The sequence below is a fragment of the Rattus norvegicus genome, chromosome 20, assembly GCF_021556685.1.
Source record: "Rattus norvegicus strain SHRSP/BbbUtx chromosome 20, alternate assembly SHRSP_T2T, whole genome shotgun sequence".
Classification (NCBI taxonomy): Eukaryota; Metazoa; Chordata; class Mammalia; order Rodentia; family Muridae; genus Rattus; species Rattus norvegicus.
Genome location: NC_141553.1, coordinates 21161944 through 21182183, shown reverse-complemented (window position 1 = coordinate 21182183; position 20240 = coordinate 21161944). Strand labels below are relative to the sequence as shown.

At 43.6% G+C, this 20240-nt stretch overlaps 1 protein-coding gene across 2 annotated transcripts in view; it reads right to left on the bottom strand.

The window, feature by feature from the left end:
* Arid5b (AT-rich interaction domain 5B) overlaps positions 1–20240 on the bottom strand; it is a 183114-nt gene that overhangs the window by 96630 nt on the left and 66244 nt on the right.

The following is a 20240-nucleotide window of genomic DNA, read 5'->3' as shown; positions in this document are numbered from 1 at the left end:
CCCTAGAGCAGCGCCCATAGACCTAAGGAACGTTGCCACCTGCTCTGGAGTGCAGCCAACAATATTCTGGGTTCTCTTTATGGGCCCTGAGAAAGGTTTGTGCTTCCCACTCTTTTCCACTCTTGGGAGTCCAGGAGCCTCTGGACTCGTTTTGGCCAATGTGACAGAAGGTGTTGGTTGCTTTAAGAGCCGGTGTGCCATGGACCACAGTGTCTCTTTGTCTTTGCTGGGGCCATCTGTGATGTTCAGACAGCGGCTCCTCTGCCAGTCTGGGTCTTGGAGTTGAGACATCAGGGGTCTTGGTTGATCCAAAATAGAGGCAAACACAGCAGAAACAATGCCCTCACCGTTTATAAGGACACAATTTGGGGGTCACTTGTTATTACAGCACGATTTACCCTAACTTCATTGATACCGATAACTCCGCCTCCCCCCACACCCATACTACCTGTGGTTCTCATCTCCACAAGGTAGCCAGCCTAGCACACCTCAGAGAATCTTGCTGAGAAGGCTCCCCGAGCATCCCAGAAAATCGGTCCCGTCAGGACTATCTTTACTCAGAACACTCCAGAAAACGTAGGCAGCCATCCTCTCAAATGACCTTGAGGTTAAGGATAACCTATGTGTTCTGGATATTTGCAAAATCCAGATTCAGCAGTGGTGGACAAACCCTTCCTTCATTTGAAGCTTGAGAAACGGCAGGCGCTCCCTTGGGTAGCCCGTCGCCTGTCACTGTGTCACACTGAACTTGGGTTTCATGACCCACACCAGCAACATGATGGTCAGCAGCTCCCAGGTTTGTCATTTGGATGTCAAATGGCTAAACACTCAACGTTTTGAGCAGAGGACTGTGTGAGACGGTTGGTAAGTTGTCTATGGTGGCCATCTGGTAACCAGTGGGAGATGAACTGGGACAGAACGGGATAACGGGACATAACCAGGAGTAATGCAAGGTGTGCCTGCGACCTTTGCACACGGGAGGCTGACACCCAGATGTATCGCTAATTACGTTCACTTAGCTCTTCAGCCCGGAGGCTTCTCCATGAACGGAGATGCTTAGCTGCTTCTAGCATGATGTCTTTACACGCCTTACGCTTCTTAGACTCCTGCCACGTTGTCAGCTGGCACCGTTAGAGGCCAGCGACATGGAAAAAAAACCTACCAATGAACAGTAGCCCGGAGTTTCTGCAAAGTGTGCCACAACAGGGCAAGTTGAGATTCCCAAGGTAGACTGACCTCAAACACTTCACCGTGTTTGTTCAAGACGTGAATTTGAGACAATCCAGCCAGAAACTGTCAGAGCTTACTCTGTGGTGCATGCCCAGAACCTACACTACTCTCTCTATGTAGAAAACCTCACACAAATACCTTGTGGTCCCTGAGTCTACTTGAGTAGTGCCTTTGGCTTTGTGGGAAGACAAGAAAACCATACCCGTCTTTCTAAGTGTCTTAGAAATAAAAATGGAAGACGCTGTGCTTTCCTGGGATGGAGGCTGAAGGAAACACTGCTTCTGATGTCTTGAGCGATGTCTTGAGCTACGAGTCTACCTCATTGCTGTTCTATCATTCTCCCGACATCCCGTGAGTACTTTCTCATGATGGTGCTCCCTCTGCCCTCTTCCCTAATTCTCTGTTTGGGATACATCGCTCAGGCAAACTTGTGTGCTGAAACATGGCCTCCTTCTCTCCGTACTTCATCCGGATTCCCAACAAGGACACTGCCCTCATTACAGTTCCTGGCTTCTTCTCTTAATCTTTGGAAGAGCATGTCCTCCTGCCACTTCAAGAAGAGGTGACCTACAGGTGTCTGGTTTGTCAAAGAACAATGTTCTTAAGGGTTGTCCTGGGAACATTATCCAAGATCTCACGGGATGCTTGAAATGGGGTTGGTTCTGTGTGCCACCCAAAAGGACTCTGAACCATAGGAATGCATATTTTTACATGCACTCGGCCAAGTTCATGCATTGGAGACTTCCAAGCAAGTAATTCTGAGCCTGATGTTTTTTCTTATTGTTTTGCATAGACTTAGTGACTTACTTAGCTTGGGTTTTAAAATACATGCATTTAAAGAAGAATTGTATTATATGTAATACTTAAAGATTTATATTTATAGGCTGCATATGTATTTATGACTTATACATAATATATGCTATATATTAAAATGTTATATATGGCATGCATATCATGTTACAATATAAAAAATCTCAAAAGACATCCATGGTTATGTTGACATTATATGTAAATTTGGTATATAATAGTACACATGTATATTTGCTAGGTTACACACAACATATTGCATACCAACATAGAAGAACATATATATCTATATATATATATATAGTCCTCCTCCATATATAATTATAACAGTTATATGTGTGTTTTTATTCTTATTTCTCTTTTCAAATCAATTAAGGCCCAGAATAAAATCCAGGACTACATCTGCCTGCCTCTGCTACTTTTTCGTGATTGTTGGCAGGTATCACAGAAGACACCACATTAAAACAAGCCAACAGACAAACCTTTCACTCAAAGCAGAGAGGGGCAGGCACAGTTGATGTGTTCAAGATTAGAAGGAGCACTGGCACTATTTCTGGTACTGAGAGTAAAATAGTACAGTTTAGGGAAAATTTTTCTTTCAGATAATGAGTCCTTTGTTCCTCACAAAGACCCTATAAACAGCATTACAATTTGTGACTATTCCCCAAAGTAGAGGTGACAATACTTGAGTTGTAACCCACAGGATTATCTCCCTGACACTGGAAGCCCAACCTTTTTTTTTTTTTTTTTTTTTTGGTTCTTTTTTCGGAGCTGGGGATCGAACCCAGGGCCTTGCGCTTCCTAGGCAAGCGCTCTGCCACTGAGCCAAATCCCCAACCCCGAAGCCCAACCTTTTAACCTTTTAATTCTTGTTTGGTTAACTCTGCATCATGACGAAATGCCTCGAGTTACTAGTAGTAGTAGTAGTGATAACTAATTTATAGTACTAGGATGGAGATACTAAGGTTTGGTCAGGTAAAACCAGAGAACTGATAACTTCACCCACCTACTAACCAGAATGATTCCACTCTGGCTAAGTGCGTGCGTGTGTGTGTGTGTGTGTGTGTGGTGTGTGAGTGGTGTGTGTGGTGTGTGTGTGTGAGTGGTGTGTGAGTGGTGTGTGGTGTGTGTGTGTGTGTGTGTGTGTGGTGTGTGAGTGGTGTGTGTGGTGTGTGTGTGTGAGTGGTGTGTGAGTGGTGTGTGGTGTGTGTGTGTGTGTGTGTGTGTGGTGTGTGAGTGGTGTGTGTGTGTGGTGTGTGTGGTGTGTGTGTGTGTGTGTGTGTGTGGTGTGTGAGTGGTGTGTGAGTGGTGTGTGAGTGGTGTGTGTGTGTGTGTGTGTGTGTGTATGTGATTTAAGGCCCGTGTTGCTCACTGTAGACACTTCAACTATCAATGTGATTTTCACATAGCGACTTCCCAATCAGGAGATGGGAAGAAGGCTGAATCCTACATTTACTAGCCTAATGCTCCTGTCTCCTCTTCCCTCATTAAACTCTCTCTACACCAGGAGGCCAAAGGCACAGCTGGGGTCTGGTCTAATGTGGCAACCCTCGGTGATGCCAAAACAAAAATTATGCTAACTCCATTGCTTGTGAACAGAACCACCCATTTGGACCAGAATTTTGGCATTGTTCGGACGGGGGCAAATTTCCAACCTTGTAATTAGACATTCCCCAAGGGATTGCTTTCATATTTATAAAAACTATAGAAAGCCCAAGAGACCCTCAGCCCTTATAGACGTGAATAGAGACTGCCAGGGAGGAGAGAGGAAGGAAGGAGAAGCGTATAAACTGGTATGGATGTGAAGACTTTGCAAGAGCCTTGCAGATCTTAAGTTCTATGATCCTTTAACTGCCTCCTAAGCCTCTCCATTAAATCAGCTTCCTCCTGACACAGCCATAAGAATATTAAACTCTTCAGTGGCTGGCATGTTCTGTTTCACAACAGCACAAAGAGAAACAAATGAAGGCAAACAGCCCCTTCAAGAATTCTTAGAGAAATCCTGCAGCTAGACCCAGTCCTCCTTTCTCCTTTCAGAGACTCATAAATACTCAGATACATGAAACAAGGGCCACCAATAAACGCGGTCCCCCCTTTTCTGTTTCACAAGAGACTTTAGTAGAGAAATCTGCGAACAAAGAATGGATAAATTGCACATTTGTTTAGCAAAAGACAAACAAAGTGTTCTCGGAACAATGATTTTCTTTCAACCACACCCACATCAGACAAGAAACTTCGGAACTAACCGTACAGAGTATTTTTCTAGAACATTCTAGTTTCTTGGGCTATATATACTTTTTTATTTGATTTTGATTTTACTCAGTAGAATATAACCAGCCAAAAAAATTAAGTAAAAGAAAAAAAAAAAAAGATCGGTACTCAAGGTTGGTATTGTAAACAACGGTTATGATATTCTATTAAAATGTCATCCCATCTCTGGAGTCACTCCTCCCCAGCAAAAAAATGTGAACATGCTTAGCTTTAAATTAAATATTCAAAGGGAATAAGAGTCCCACAATGACGAAACCTCATTTCAACTTCAATAAAGAGAACTTTAACTCGGCCTATTAAAAGTTAATACCTAAAGTACAGAGCATGTACTTCTCCACTGAAATGGCTCTAATCCTGTACTTATATCATAATTACACGTTTTGTTAACCTCTCTCAATGTCATTTTTTTTCACTTATTTATATATTTTTCAAACTCCCAAACAGAATTCCACAGAGAAACTGTAATTATAATCTGAAACTCCACCTCGACTTGTCAAACAGTAACTGTACACCATGGCTCTCATGGAGTCGGGGGGGGGGGGGAGGGGGGGGGAGGGGCGGGGCGAGCATTCATCCTGTGAGTTGCTCAAATTGTCTTTGTATAAAGAGATGCATGAAATGGCAAGCACAATAAATTACTGGAGCGTAGACTTTCAAATATCCATAATGCTTTTCTTCTTCTGTCCTTTCTTTTCTTTCTTTCTCTCTTTCTTTCTTTCTTTCTCTCTCTCTTTCTTTCTTTCTTTCTTTCTTTCTTTCTTTCTTTCTTTCTTTCTTCCTTTTTTAATAGTTAATGGTGGCCAAATGTGCAGGAGGTTCAAAACATCCATTCTGGAGGAGAAATTTGCTCTCATCTCTTACATAACATTGCAGAAACATAATTTTATCCCCCAGGCGGGGTTGGGGGTGGGGTGGGGGGGCTGTTTAGGAAACATCACACGGTATGTTTACTGAAAACCACCATCTAACATCAGAAAGCCTGAAACAAACAAACAAACAAAAAAAACCCCTTCATAAAAACCCTTCACACTAGGACTTTATAGAGCTTTGTGGAAAAAATAGGCATGTCCTTTCCTGTGCCTAATTACCTCAACTGAAAATTCTGCCAAGTATTTAGCCCTTTCCTTCTTGTAATCGTATTAGGGCAAATGCGTCTGGACGCCAACAGAAACAAACATTTAAAGATTTTTCACTTAAAAGATTCCAAATCTGTATGGAGGCTCAGTTTGAAACACAATGTCCTTGAGGCTTGCTGCACGGAGAACCTACAGCTTCCTTTCTTTGGTCCCCTCCCCCAAGCAGAGATGAATTTGCTAGAGTTAAAAAACAAAACAAAAAACCCGATGTCTACTTTTGAAACAATTTAAGCAACATCATGTCAATAGAAAGGGCTTGCCCAGTGATCTATGCAGCCTGCTGTCCCTTTCCTACAGGACACATTCCTTTCTCAAACCTTTATACTTTTTGCCTGCTCCTAGCAACCAACTAAGGGCGAGCCCTCAACTTTGTGTACCTGGCAGCCTTCCAGCCGTTAGTGCAATTGACAATTACACCGTCTCCATTTAATAGCTGTTCTGTTGTGACAGAATATTTGTCATAATTAGGCATTTCCTATCTTCTGTCCATTCATCTTTGATTATTACTGAACATGATTTTTTTTTTAATCTCAGAAAACCCAAGCACAAAAATCCTACAAATAAGAGTAGTTACAGCTGTTACTCTCCTTACCAACATTGTAACATGCAGGGTAGAGAGAGAGGGGGGAAAAAAAGACGGAATATAATTTCTTGGAAGGTAATTTTCCTTTCAGTGTTAAGTGCTTTTATTCGTCTTACAGTTACTCGATGACTTCCTGTTCTAATTACAAGACATTATACAGAAAAGGCGTTTGTAAAAGGGGGAAAAATATGCAGTCAGGGTATGTGACTAAATAGCCTGAATGGGTTTGAACCGTTTTAAAATTCCAAAGTCATCCGTCAACTTTATCAGTCCCTGGTTGTGGCTGCGTGTTGATGTGGGGTGCACTCACTGTATTTCCAAATCTCTCTCAAGGCTTCTGAGTTATTTCTCCAAGTCCAGACACATCAAAGGAGAAAACACATTCGTAGTGAAACCATTGTTGAGGGAGGAAGAGGTTTTTTTAATTTTATTTTTTCTCAACCTCCTTCCCCCCCAACCCCCCCTCCCATCAAAGCTGTTTTACTGGAGGCAGGCCAAGACATGTAGTGGAAAATATTAATAATAAAAACAAATTAAACGCCTGATTAAAAGGGACCAAGAGCAAGATTCTATCAGGGATAGAAATGAAAAGGCCAACAAAACGATTTCAGGAAAACACTGTGTGACGTAAATGGCCCATCAGGCCTGGACTGTTGTGGTTATTTTGAGAATGGCTGGTACAGTAAGTCAGCTGACCTGCCCTTAACCATTTTGTAATTCTCCACACAGTGAGTGAGCGAGTGAGTCAGTGAGTGAGTGAGTGAGCGAGTGAGTGGGGCAGCCTGAGATTGCTACGAAGGAAAACAGACCCAGGCCCACAGAACTGGCAATAAAAAAGATAATGCACTTTTAACATAACAGAGCAAGGAGATTGGCTTTATTAACTAAGAAAACGACTTTAAATGGTCCCTGGTTTACCATTTGTTTTGATAAAAGGAAAAACAGATCTTCCCAGGGTAGGCAACCAAAACATCACTGGAAAACTTAAAAAGGGAAGAAAGAAAGAAAGAAAGAAAGAAAGAAAGAAAGAAAGAAGAAAGAAAGGAAGGAAGGAAGAAAGGAAGGAAGGAAGAAAGAAAGAAAGAAAGGAAGAGAGAAAAGAGACCTCGTGGGGAAACACATCATTACAAGGTTGCAGACAGAACAAAGGACATTTTAACCCAGGGTTTTTAGCCAGCTGTATCAAAAGGCATAGCTTCGACAGACACAGGAACATAAAATTACATACTGCCGTGTGACTATTGGCTTTTTACCCTTGACACTGCTTTGTCTCTCAAGCAAGAAAACAAATTCAAACCAAATGCAGACATCACTCTTAAGTAGCAAATGAAGCCCCCCCCCCACCCGAGAGGGTGCCAGCCAGCTCTACCTCCTTGGTCCTCCCAAAAGGCCACCACTGTGAGCAAGCCACATTCAGGAGGCTCTTTTGAATTCCATCTTGAGAATTTTTTGCATCTCATTTACATACGATCATCTTAGCCAAATCTAAATGTCATACAAGACAGGGATTACACACTTGGTACAAGCACTGGGAGATCACGTGCTCGGACCGTGCTGGAACCCAGGGGTCTGACCTACCTCGAATTTGTCTCCCTTTCAAACAAGTTAACCTCTTACTGAACACGTGTCCGCCATTTTCACTTATTTATCTGTGTGCACACACACTGGCACCCGTGCACCGGTATCTTCAGAGGCCGGAAGAGGACATCGGGTTGCCTGGAGCTCAAGTCACTAGCAGATGGGCGCTGTCTAGTGTGGCTGCTGGGAACCCAACTCCGGTCCCTGTCGAAGAGGAGCAAGTCCTCTGAACTGCCGAGTCTTCTTTTCAGACCCCCAAACAGGTTAATCTTGAACCTATTGTGAGTCATTCATTCTTAGTATAAGTGAGTTTGAAGAACTCATTGAAGAGGGGAATAGAATGTATCTATAGCACTTCGGGTTGCCAAGTTCTGGGCATGAATTTGTCCCAATCCAAGGTCATGCCTGCAATTGTTTTCAGAGGTTAACTTAAGCATCCGTTTACTTCCTAGCAACCCAAGTAAGGCTGCTGTTCTGTCACATCCGGACTTAGTTAAAGTCAACTCTCTTAGTTTACAAAGGGTTGTTACCGCTTCGAGACCCAATGGGCCTTGCATTTGCCGATGACCACGTTCTTATAGAGGAGGAATCCAAGCCTCCATTAGCCGAACCAGCATCCAAAATGAAGACAGCTTCTGTAACCTTTACCCTTGCTCCACACCGCACACACTCATATCCCCTGGGACCAGCCACACGGTGTTTTCATTTTCCCAGTTGTGTCTTACATCAGCTGTCGCTGCAAAGATCACCGTTCCGTGTCTATGGCAGCTGGAGAGACCCGCGATGTTGGGGGTGCTCTGCCGAGTAAACCCAAGCAAGGTACAATCAGGACAGATCGATAGCTGCTATCGACATTTCCGTGAAAGTTTCCTGTGGATTTACACTTCTGTTTTTCCTGGAGGATACGTGTAGCAGAGCTGCTGGCTAGTGTCATGGTTTTGCTTTCTTCTTTTTGAATTATCCAGATATGGAAGTGAAGGCCCTTCATTCGATCCCCCGAGCCTAGCAATGTAGGAGGGTTCTTTGATATCACAAATGCAGTTGTGTTTTTAGCCAAAATGGCTAGAATGGCTGATTTTATATTACGCATGTTTTACACGATAAAGAAAGGTGAGTGTTACAGTTTCCATGCGAATAGACTATTAGTTATTATTTCCCTTTTTAGAACTGTATGAGTGGGTATGGAACAGTGTTGCACGGTCTTTTTAATATGTAAAGAAAATAATTAACAAAGGAGCATTGAGGATGTGAGATTTACCTGTCATTTTCTTTTAAAAGCTGTGTGAACGTCAACTGCATTTTAATATATGGACAGATATCTATTTGACTAAAATCCACTGTGTATTTATATATGTATACATGTATGTGTGTATAGATTATGTATGTATGAATGTATGGAGGGTGGATCAATCTAGTTCTATGTACTTATCCATTCTCTATCTATAACTAGACATCTATACTTTTGAAGGGACAGCAGAGACACAACTCGTCTTGAAAAGAAAGAAGAGGTTGGGAAGCCTTGCACTCCCAGATTTGAAAGTTAGTACAGACTTACTATCCTAAGAGAACACTGGAGCTGTGGAGATGAATTAGACGTGATTGGTGTTAGGATGATGCCAAGACTGGCGGGTCCTTGGAGCTCTCTGGCCAGCTGGTCTGACTGAAATGACAAGCTCTGGGTACACCGAGAGACACTGCTTCAAGAAATGAAATAGACGAAGACACTCAGGGTCCTTCTGTATATGAACTCTCTCTCTCTCTCTCTCCCTCTCCCTCTCCCTCTCCCTCTCCCTCTCCCTCTCTCTCTCTGCAGAAGTAAATAAAATAAGTGAATGCAGTACTGATTTTCTAATGGAAACAATGCATTAACAGCAAGGGACAGGAGCCTGGAAGAAACATTCATACATCCACAGCCACAGCCAACTGATTATTTTTCAAAAGTGGCACCAAGACCATTGAATGAGGAAGGGAGCTTCCCTTAAAAACAACAGTAAGAAAACTGGATCCACTCAGGCAAAAGAAAGCCATGAGACCCCTACTTCACATGGATTCACACGACAATGACAACTGGACCAAGCAGGGAAATGTCAGAGTTGGAACTCTAAAGCTGTTTGAAGAAGGCAGATGGAAAGATCTAGAAGACCCCAGCCCGCGTGCAGATTGTCAGCACCTCAACTGAAATAGACAAAAGGTTTGAGAAGTCTAAAACTTTTGTGCACTGCAGATGCTATCACAGAGCAGAAAGATAGATGTGGGATGGAAGAGAACATCTACAGATTTTATACATGCATGCATACATACGTACACACACACACATACATACATATTTGCATGTATATGTACATATATACAAACAAAATATACATGCATGCATTCATACACATATACATGCATAATATACATAATACATACATATTCACATGTATACATACATATATACTTGCATATATACAAACATAAATATATATGCATGCATTCATACACATATACATAACATATACATACATATGTGTGTAAGAGATTCATAGCCAGAATATATGAAGTCTTGAAAAGTCAATATCAAAAAGACAAAAAAAAAACCCATTTAATTTAAAATGCAAAAAGGAAATTAGTTGGCGTTGTACCACAGACTATACACAAACAGAACCAAGAAAAATGGTCAGAATCATATTACTCTTTAAGGAAAGTGATTTGAAACCATAGAGAGCAATTCTTTCACACTCATTAGAATGGCTACTGTATACGACACCAAAAGTACCAAGTGTTAGTGAGCTTGTGAAAAACCCTCATGTGTTGGTGTAAACTAGTGTAACTGTGGTAGAGAAGCCCCTGACTATTGCTTTCAAATACAGGATTGCTATATAGGCAGTAGTTAATTCCATTCCTCGGGACACATCCGTAGTTACTGAAAAACAAAACCAGGTATTAGCCAAAAAGTGGGAACAGTTCATGTGTCCATCAACAGAACAGGCTAACTGCATGCGATGTGACTGGGTGGTGGGGATGTGGTTGAGCCATAGAAAGAAGGCTGGGCTGTACACTCAATACTGATGAACCTTGGCTATTTCATGCTAAGTAATAATCCATGCCCAATGGGCAGATATCATACATTAATTCACGGAGACAGAGAGTAGAACAGAGGTTGTCAGGCCCTGGGAAGTGCCAGAGGTGGGACCGGATGAATGAAAAGCCATTGCTCAATCACTCAGAGCTTTGGAGGGACAAATGGGTTCCATTGATAAAGAGCAGAAATCATCACGCATTAAAGATGCTGTTAACGTTTCTAGCTAAAATGGCTAGAACGGCCGTTTTTATAGTAAGCATATTTTAAACGCTAAGAAAGGGCACTTCCGGTGAGTGTTACAGTTTCTGTGTGAATATGCTCTTGGTTGGTGTGTGTGTGTGTGTGTGTGTGTGTGTGTGTGTGTGTGTATGTGTGTTTGGTGTGAGGAAAGATGTGCCTCTCGATCAATAAGTAGAATGTACACTCCTGCAGGGCTCAGAATCAGTGTCCTGCTTCCTCGCTCCAGACCGTTGGGAGCGCTAACAAATTCAATTAACCAACAGACAGTTTGAGATAAATATATGACCCTCCCATCAGAGGATAAGCAGTCACGTGGCAGGTCACCCTGGGCTCTGAATCAACAGCTCTTCTTCCCAAGGAGCTAAAGGAATGGGAAGAGAGCTGTCTGTGGCTGGCAGACCTGCCCAGAGGAAGGCTCATGAATTTAAGCGGTTATATATCTGTGCACGCGTGCGTGCGGGCATGACTGTCTGTCTGTCTCCCTCTCTGTCTCTGTCTTTCTGTCTCACTCTGTATCCCCACTTGAAATCTGGGCTCTCTCCCTAAACTTGTAAGCCTTGTCCAGACTCCCGCACTGACTTCTGGGAGTTGTAACCTAAGGAAACGGGAGCACTGTGGTTGCATTTGTTCTTTCAAGTTATCACAGTCTCCCGAGATACAACACAGAAGGGAGGGCAAAGGTCTCTTTCTCACCCCAGTGACTCATTGGAAAACAGCGCTGGAGCTGGTGAATTCCTAACCAGAGGGTACCAGGGTTTCTGAGGGGAACCCACAGAGGACGACGGCGGATCCCTGGCAGCACCTTATCCCTCAGTTCATCTCCCTGACGAGACAGCATCCTACTAAGATGAGGATAGATTCAAATCCCAGCGCTGCTTCGGAGGGTTTCCTGCCTAGATATATTTCACACCTCAAGCCACAGACTCCTGATTTTTTTTATTCTTGTATATGTTTCTCTTAAGCAGAAATCATGGCGGTGCTTCGAACACGGCGCTCTGGTGTTGGGTGCTGTAAATCAGAAAAGTCAGAACAGAAAAGGCTAACGATGCTGATCGCTTCGAATGGGGCCAGAACGCTCTGCAAGCCTAGCGGAGTTTTTGACATGGATTGAATAAATTGATGGATTAAAATAAATGGTATACGATTTATTTGGGAACCTTTACGCTTTACTAAATGTGCACTTTTCAACGTAAACTCTTATCACATCATTGGTGACGTTTATTCTAATTATAGTTAACCACTGCCTCATTCCATTCTCTATCATGTTCAATGTTTGCAACACATACAGCACTGTTTCATATAACCACTTGAAAATGCGAAAAGGTATATACAGAATTTTTTAAAAAGCCTTTAGCAAACCACTACTCATTCTATGAATCAAATACATAATCAATATTAAGAAGATAAAGACTAGAAAGGTGAAATTAATTTGACGTTTATTTTATCTAGTTAGAAGTATCTGAAGTATTACTCCAATAAATCAAAACAGAAGGATCTGTGCTAGAGCTTACACTTTTTCATACGAAAATTCCGACATCTGGAGTGTATTTTATACTTAAAGCATCTTCTGATTTAGACAAGTCAAGATTCAAGGGATTAATAGAAACAGCCCATGGCTAGTGACTGCCATGTTGGACAGAAAACCTAAGCGCCTCCCAGAGAACAAATGGGAAGACTTTCATGCTAGACAACTTGACCCAAAAGGGGAACCACAGGAAAATAGGGCTGTTCTGGGAATAAGGCAGTCCTCAAGATACCTTTGGGTCTTAGAGCCCAAGAAAACAAGAGCTTCAGACACACAGCTGGGAGAAGAGCCTATAGCATAGAGGGGTAGAAAATGGCGAGATTGGTGTCTGGTACCAAGATCCCAAAGAAGCCAAGAGATAGCAACACCATTGCTCTTTCAAGGGACTCTTTCTGCTACCTTTTGCTTCCTATAATCTGGTGGTTCTCAACCAGTGGGTCACGACCCCCACAGGGATCAAGAGTGTTGCATGTCAGATATTTACATTCTGATTCACAACAGTAACAACATTACAGTTATGAAGTAGCAAGGAACTAATTTTATGGTTTGAGGTCACCAAAACATGGGGGACTGTATTAAACATGGGGTCGCAGCATTACAGAGGTTTACAGCACCACTGGTATAAAAGATATGACAGCTGTATCTGTTTGTTTATTTTTATTTACTTTTTAAATAAGGCTTCCTACCATCGAGCCTGCCAGAGCCCTGTGCTGTGTGCTAATCCCTCTGTCTTCTGGGACTTGCTGCAAATGGGCCTGGTGTCATTTCCAAAAGCTACCTACTGCTTCCTGTCATGACTGAGGGAGCACACCAGTCAGTCAGAATGAGTATTTATCTCCTTTTTCTAGGGTATGCAATGCTAATACTAGTTTATCATCTGAAGGAGGTACTTGTAAAACCTACTGAGAAACGAAACCAAGACTCAGGCTCACGGCGAGGTGACTGACCATGGAGAACACGTCACACCTTTAATACACTCTCAGGACTGTGAGAGGAGCATCACTGGGGTCTGATGACACAGGCAGGCTCCACTCGACTTCCTCTCTGTGCAGTTTTAGTCCTAGGTAAATTGAAGTCTGACAGGAAGGTGGCTGTGGGTCACTTCTGTCACCCATATAGCATCTCCCAGCCTCAGACACACTCATCTTTGATGTTTTCTTGGCTCCTAATAGCCAATACCCAAACCGACCCACCTTTACTGATCATCAAATAGCAGACGGGTGCAGATGAACTCCAGTCACGATATTGTGGCTTCATACCAACCGTTCCCATGGCGCCAATGGCTGTTTCGGGACTATCTCAGATTTTTCAGTGAGATGACTTAACGTGTGCAAGGCTAACAGACCGTGAGCCAAATCCAGCCCCAGGTCTGCTTTATGGATAAAGTTTTATTGCAACACGGCCATGCAGCTTAGCACGTCCGTGTTCGAGTCTGCATTCCAACAGCACAGTTGTGTGGCTATGAAGTTGAGGGGTTGTGGCAGACGATTATATGAACTGTAACTCTAAAATATTCACTGGCTGGCTTTTGGATTTCATTATTATATCCAGAAACACTACAGACCCTGTAAACACACAACTGTGCTTTTTTTTAAAAAAATTCGTTCAAGGTGGGCTCTCCTTTTCCGATTACTGACTGTCTGGAGGGCAGAAACGAAAGCGTCAGAGTGGTTGGATTTAAAGCATTCTGGAAACAAGTGTATTACACGACAAAGGGCCAGGAAGATAAATACTTCCCCTACAAGAATAAGAACCCGAGTTTGAGGCCCAGAACTCGTACACTTGTAACCTTACTGCTAAGGAATCATGGGACAGGAGGAGGGGCTCCCTGAAGCTGCCGCCCCTTTTCTAGAATGTACTATGGGAAGTTATTATCCAGAGCCCCGCTTTTCAGATGGAGAATACAGTGACCATAAGATGTGACTTGCCAACCGTCACACAACTATAGAGACCTCAAGGATGGGACCTGTGTACCTACGTGTGCTGCTGCTGCCACCTCAAGAGGAAAGTTAACGGGCGTGGGCACGTGAAGACGCCGACATCAAAGAGCTGTTGTTGTGGCCCAGACTGAGCACCAAGGAAAAGTGGCAGTGGACCTTGGAGGGGCGTGCGGTCACATTTTGGTTAAACCCCGGAAGGCAAGAAGCCAGGAGGCGATATTGAAGGAAAGGTAGGGGCCAAAGTCTCCAGGAAGAGGGCTCTTTCCACCTGGCAAGACATCTGATTATTCAATGTTACCTTTGCTCTTTTTATTAAACGGGATGGTTTCTAATTCGATCAGCAACAGATCACCTCAGCCGATTCCTTACTGAAAGCAAGTGTTAAAATCACTTGCGTAAAGAAAAACAAAAGCGATTCTTCCAAGCAGCACCCCCCCCAGGACCCTCAAAAACCTTTCTGTAACGATGTGCTGAGATAGTCTTCCCAGTCATAAACCAGTGAACGAAGCACCTCAATAACCTGTCTCCGCCATGTTGGCTTGGGTTAGAATGTTCTGTAAGTACTATGTGCTGAGTCATGGGGAACCATGACTGGACCGTGGTCTTCACCTACAAGAATCCTGATAATTGATTTTCATGTCTTCACTCACCAAGTTCTTAAAGCTATTTTTAAAAATGCCCAGAACCAATATACAAATATATCATTACTGGAAATAATAATGATAAAATAATGATAACATGATAGCTCTCTTTACATCGGACCTCGTGTATTCTTTCCAGAACTGAGAAGAGAATTGTTTGGTCTGCTCGGTCTAAGGTTTCTGCTTCTCTCAAGAATCCCATCAAACGGGGTTGGGGATTTAGCTCAGTGGTAGAGCGCTTGCCTAGGAAGCGCAAGGCCCTGGGTTCCGTCCCCAGCTCCAAAAAAAAGAACCAAAAAAAAAAAAAAAAAGAATCCCGTCAAATGACAGTCCTCTTATTTCTTCTACAATATAATTTGCTTAGAACAGACACAAAACCATCCCACTTCTATGGAGTGCTGGGAGATGTCAGAGGGCACGCAAGGAGGAGAGCTTGTGTGGAAACAAGCTGAATGCTCGCCCCCCGACTGTCTAGTTGTGACAGGAAGGACATCTCCCAACACAGGAAGAGGTGAGAATGATTACATTTTTGTCTAAAGTGTCCCATCACATCAGTTTAAATGAGATTTCTAAACCCGCAAAAAGAAAAAAAAAATCATAAAACACCATTTATTTCAAACAAGACGATAAAAAGACAGGTAGCGAAAGCCTTCAGAGATTCTAGTTAGCAAAGGGCGAAGCTTCCACTACTGTGGATGGCTGACAGGAGCATAATGGAGTTCAGCGACACCCGGGTCAGGTGTTTCTGCTTCTGCTTAATGCATCTTCGTACATCACGCATCCGATAACGGACAGGTGTTAAGAGACCTGGATAGCAGAATGTATATTGCGGGTGTTGGGATCTCCAGCTTGACAGACCTGTTTCATCTCCGACAACATTCAAGCACAACAGACTCAGAAACATTGCCTACGATCTCCCACACCTCGCCAGGTAAGATACGGGCTCTGTTCGTGAGATGCCAACCGCGATTCCTGGTGTTCATCCATGTGGCAGTCATCACGACGCTTGACACCAAACCTACAGACACAATGACAATCACGTCCCAGGCACCCGGCCAGAATGCTCAGTTATTGAGCACAGTCGTGCCAGGAAAACGATGCCTCTTGTCGAACATATGCTCCGGACAGCCGAGCGCTAAGCCTTCATTGAGTCTTTAATCTCCGTAGCAACCCCGGGGAGGGATACGTTTGCTGCTTCCGACTCAAGCACGAGGAAACTGAGGTTGAGAGAGATTACACCGCTCGTTCAAGGTAACCCTGCTCTAGACTCCAGGACTCTCTGATCCCACAGATCACTAAAGTAGCTATTCCTCACAGGTTCTGTGAGAAGCTTCTTCTAGTCAGGAAAACCTGTGATGTGAAGAGAGAAGGCGCAAGGAGGCTCACAATGGAGCCACTTGCTGGGGTGGGAGGCGCTCAGCGGAAGGATAACATTTGAGATCCAAGGATCATATGGAACAGAGGTCAGGAGTCATGACCCTGGAAAACCAAGATCCTCTCCCTTCTGGTGCTGTATCCGAAAAAAGCACCCACCTTGGAGGTTGCCAATTCTGGTTACTCGATTAATTCCTTAGCTGCCAGTTCAGTGAAAGCAGGTATTTACTGAGCCCACCAAATGCTTCTGAGTTTAAGGGAGACCACCGGAAACAGGAAGCCCCATGGGTTTATGGAATCAGCATCTATTTCTCCAAGACAGTCGGAGTAACAATCCATTTCCATTTGCAGATGGTTGAACGTGAACATTGTTTCAGAGAGATAACTAAACCAGGGTTCACATCTCCTGGCTTCTCTCCTCCCTAGCCCTCCCCTGGTCCCGCAGACATTTTTGTATTGATTAAAGTACAATTACATTATGGTTGGGGTAAAAGCCGCACTAGAATAAATCATTTCAAGAAGAACCGGAGGGGGCTCGCTCTTGGTGGCCTAGTAAAGTGGCACTGTCCATCATGACTGGAGAAGCTTCTTTTTGCAGTGAGCAATAATTAATATAGTGACTCATGACTGGTGACATGCTGAGAATGAATGACTGTTAAGTGCCCAGCCCTAAACGGTACGTCCGAATCAACCAATGTAAGACTCAGGAGGGTAGAGGGGTGGGGTGGGGTGGAAAGACCCTAAGAGCTGGAGGATGGAGAGGCTCCTATGAAATGTTGTCTTATCTATATGATCACGAACACACAACATACACACAAAAATAAGACATGAAGCAGCAGGGGGACCTAGTTGGGAAGAAGAGGAGGGATCTGTAAGATTGGGAGAGCAAGAAGAGAGAGAGAATACCAGAGGAAGTAAATAGTCACAGTACAAGTTATTCTTGAAAGAAATTATAAGAAGCTAAATTAAAATAATCGAAGAAAAGAGGCAGAAATAGAGATGGTATCCCGGGATGAAGCAACGTAGAAGGAGCTGTGAGGCCGGCATTGGCTTTGCAGGGATGTGCAAGCTCCTGCCCTGTCTGCACTTCCGGTTCCGGCTCGGTGCTCAGATAAGGAAGTGGAGCAGGGAAAGGCAACCGTGTTGTGACTTCCGGTAACCCAGAATCACCGTTGCCTTCCTTTGCTTCTCCTCCGTAGGAAAATCTTAACACTTCTGTAGGAGAAGTAGAAAGACAAATATGTAGTCAAACATTCTACGTGGATGCCTGAGGTGTGCGGCGTTCAGTGGGGCATGGGAACCGTTATGGTCAAAGTGAGCTCCTCCTTTTGGTCAAGTGTCTGAAATACTTCTGAGATACAGGCTTCCATGCACGCACAGAAGTGTTCGGAACACTTGGATACGGTAGAAAGCTGTCAAGGTCAAGAAGGAATTCTTCACAGCCAGGAAAGATGGCAGGGTAAGGGGTTGGGGATTTAGCTCAGTGGTAGAGCACTTGCCTAGCAAGCGCAAGGCCCTGGGTTCGGTCCCCAGCTCCGAAAAAAAGAAGAACCAAAAAAAAAAAAAAAAAAAAAAAAAAAGATGGCAGGGTAAGAAGACAGACGTACTGACCACGGGAATGGGACGCAATGACTGATGCTTCACGGCTGTCTACCATCTCCTGGTTTTGAGAGCCTACAATGGTCCCCGGGAAAAAAAGGAAGTGTGTCATCGCTAATGAGAAGAAGAGTTGGCTTCTATGAGGCTCAGAAGGACAAAACCACCCTCCTCTGTGGGGAGTTCCCTTAAGATAAATGTTGGGCTAGAGTTCTCTTGGCCATCAACTTCAACAGACAGCAATGTGGTTACTGTTGTCTGACTTTCTGACTTAAACCGGAAGAGGCACTGGAGTGTAGGCGTCAATAAAAAAAAAATGAAACAAAACAAAACAAAATATTGAATAAAAACAACAACTATAAAAAACAGTACATATTCAGAATTTTTTCCCTACTGACTTAAAGGTCATGGTATTTTCTTCTGATTTGAAAGGATGTGAAAGCATTGTTTGGTGGGACCTTAAAGTTACTGTGGGATTTAGCCACTCACTGTGCCTGCTAGGGCTCCTGGATAAAAAGGGTTAGGACCCTTGTAGCTAATGGCCCTGGAGCTGAAAGAGCACATTAGGATGGGCAGGGTCCCAGTCTAGAGGAGGGGCCCTGTGGAGAGAGAAAAGTCCAGAAGAAAGCCCGGGATGAGATGACAGAGAGAAGGAAGTTCTCAGGTGGGAATCTGACCTTTGTCTGTGTGTGAAGTGTGGTGTGAAACCATTCTTCCACTTGGTTTTCTGTTGATGCTTTTAAAATTCACTACAATCCACATTGTCTACCATTCTTGATAGAATTGTGGGATTATAATAAGTAAATAATAGGAATTCCATGGTAGAATTATAATAGAAAGAAAGAAAGAAAGATAGATAGATAGATAGATAGATAGATAGATAGATAGAAATTATATGATGTCTAATGGCCTTCTTTTCCCATTTGAATGTTACTTGGTGCCAAAGGCTGTTTCCCCTCTCAGAGGAGAGGTCTTGAATGTAGGAAGCCCAGTGGCTGGACTGTTGGTCTAATGCAGATATTCAAGGCAGCCCTTCCTGGGTCAGGCCCCACCCATGCTGGCTGTAGAACTCATGGCTACCATCTTGGTTAGGCACACTGTAGGCACAATATAGGTACAATGTAGGCCTACTATAGACACACTGTAGGCACACTATGGCACACAGTAGGCACACTATAGGCACACTGTAGTCATACTATAGGCACACAGTAGGCACACTATAGGCACACTGTAAGTACACTGTGGGCATACTATAGGCACACGGTAGGCACACTATAGGCACACTGTAGGCACACCGTAGGCATACTATAGGCACACTGTAGGCATGCTGTAGGCATACTATATGCATACTGTAAGCACAATGTAGGTATAATGCAGGCATACTGTAGGCACACTCTAGATACACTAGGCACACTGTAAACTATAGGCACACTGTAGGTATTCTGTAGGCACACTGTAGGCAAACTATAGGCCCACTTTCACACCTAGCACTTCTGGGAAGTTTCTAGGCCATACACATGACTGGATTTGAACCACTCCAAATGAAAATGCTTCATGCTGCATCAAGATTCCTTCAAACGGTGTGGATCCACTGGGCACATATGCACCTAAATCTCCTGCTATTCACCAAAGGAACATTCTGAGGCTGGTTTGGCAGGGACTTCCTTCCAGCCAGATGGGGAGGGGTGTCATTACTGCCAGCCTGATACACTGTTTCAACATGATCTTCGCTTATCACTGCTTACCAACCCGCTTCTAGACAACATGTATACTATAAAGCTATCCCTCTGTTTCTCCCCCAAGTGTGGTTCTCCAAACAATAACTTTTGGTATTTTGACATAGTATTTCCTTAAGGAGAATAGAAACTCTCACCAGTTTGTTCCCCAGACTTACAGAATACCCTCTTTACTTTCCTAGCCTGTAATTAAAGACAGGTGTTTTGACTTCCCTGGCTGCCACCCCATAATACCCGCTAGCTGTGTGTGGCTATTTAGATTAAATTAGTTCAAACAAAGGAGATCTAAGCATTCAACTCCTGAGTTGTAGTAGCCTTCACACCTCGGGATTTTGACAGCAACGTATAAGATTATCAAACAGGAGAGACCAGCATAGGAAAACCATGGGTCAAGGAAGTTCTATGGGCAAATGCCACACGAACATCCCATAAAGCTATGGCTGCGTTCCTTTTGCCACTGGGTCCCTGGAGCCTCCACTTGAAATGTAGTGAATGCTCCGATAAATGCCTAAGAGCTGC